Below are 2,174 nucleotides of genomic sequence, written 5' to 3' on the forward strand. Positions count from 1 at the left end.
TTCAGCCTAGATCCTGGGCTTAGAGTTTCAATGCAGCTGCTAAAATGGAAGCTCAGCTTCCATGTCCTGAAACAGAGGTTGGGTTGAACCTCTATCTGCTTTCTGCTCTCTGGAGAAATCGGTGCACTAGGGAAACAGCTCCTCTTCTCAGCTGTACTTTTTTTCTTTCAATCTGTCAATTGGGTTTAGGAATCTGAATCTTGGGTTTCATGACTCTTCCTACAGCTGCTTCCAGTGGTGGGGCTACCGTAAGGGCTGTAATATTTTTTGCCTCTGGCTAGAAATATCACTATAAATAAATTTTGGCTGAATTTTAAAATACAATACACTGGGTAGATATAAAGCCCGTCCCTATCGGTCTATACACACACGCACATAGCCAAGGTGGGGGAGGTAATATCTTTTACTGGACTAACTTCTGTTGGGGTGAGAGAGAAACTTTCGAGCCACACAGAGCTCTTCTTCAGGTCTACACTGCGTGTGCGCACGCCCCCCCCCCCCATTGTAACAGCCATAGGATACATTGCATTTATCATACCTCTGTGACCAACTCAGCTGCTCTCCCTTCTTTCCATGTCTCCCAGGACTTATTCTCACATTCCAACCCTTTGAGCAGCTTCATCCACTTGACAAACGAGAGAGAGAGAGAGATTTTCTTCTTTCCCCCAAATGTGGACTTTTCCTCAGCAAGCCCCAGGCTGTGCAGTCTTCAGCACTATGCTGGTGACCAGTTTGTAGTCCAATAGCTCTAAAAACTAGAGCGAGGTACTGTTACAGAAAAGGCCTTTTCTCCTGACGCTCATGCTGCAAGCCCTCCAAGCCCCCCTGTGATCTCTCCTCCCATATTTTCCTTTTTCCCCCCCTCATCTCGAAAGCAGCTTCCCTTTGACTGTTAGCACCTTGTATGACCCAGCCACAGCTACCTCCAGCCCCCACCAGGATAGTTCCTGGGTCTGCTAGAGCAGGAGCCATTGCAGAGTGATGCAAGTGGTTCCCTCACACCAGTGTCCCCAACCGCTGCTGATCCTTGTGCTTGCTGTTGCGAGATTTTCTCTTGCTGCCCAGATCCCGTTACAGAGCCATGTCAAGTTCCCTCTAGCATCTCAGTGCCATAGATAAGGGAAGCCGTTTAGTTTGAAAAGCTGGAGTGTGTAAACAAAACAAATTGTACTGCAGTGCAGCGAGACCTTAAAATACTGTGTGTCCAAACAGGGTCATTCAAAGGATGAGCAACTCAGCCTAAGGGTAGACAGCATGTGAGTGGGTAATCCGGGAGTCCTTTTTAGCAGCATTATCCTTGAACATGGGTCCATTCTGATGAGGATGCTAACTGGATAATATTTCTATAATAGCATCACATCATGTGGCTAAATCCTCCTGTTGCTGGTTTTACCTGCAGTATTATTAACAGCTGTCAACAGGATTCGCAAAAAGAAAAGGAGTACTCGTGGCACCTTAGAGACTAACCAATTTATTTGAGCATAAGCTTTAAGCATAAGCATAAGCATAAACTGTAGCTCACGAAAGCTTATGCTCAAATAAATTGGTTAGTCTCTAAGGTGCCACAAGTACTCCTTTTCTTTTTGCGAATACAGACTAACACGGCTGCTACTCTGAAACCTGTCAACAGGATTGTGACTCAGGCCTGGTCTACACTTACAAATTAGATTGACTTAGTTATGTCGCTCACGACTGTGAAAAAATTTGGGCCCTGAGTGCCGGAGGTAGGTCGACGTAATCCCTGGTGTTGAGGCAACTAGGTTGACAGAAGGAGTCTCCCACCAGTTATCAGTGGTTCACAGTCATGCTGGAAGGGCATAAAGAGTGGGTTCCCGCAGGGACCAGTTCTGGGTCCAGTTCTGTTCAATATCTTCATCAACGATTTAGAAAATGGCCTACAGAGTACACTTATAAAGTTTGCGGACGATACCAAGCTGGGAGGGGTTGCAAGTGCTTTGGAGAATATGATTAAAATTCAAAATGATCTGGACAGACTGGAGAAATGGTCTGAAGTAAATAGGATGAAATTCAATAAGAAAAAATGCAAAGTACTTCATTTAGAAAGGACCAATCAGTTGCACACATACAAAATGGGAAATGACTGCCTAGGAAGGAGTACTGCAGAAAGAGATCTGGAAGTCATAGTGGATCACAAGCTAAATATGAGTCAACAG

This window comes from Lepidochelys olivacea, assembly GCF_965140295.1.
Source record: "Lepidochelys olivacea isolate rLepOli2 genome assembly, chromosome: 8".
In the NCBI taxonomy this organism is placed as follows: Eukaryota; Metazoa; Chordata; order Testudines; family Cheloniidae; genus Lepidochelys; species Lepidochelys olivacea.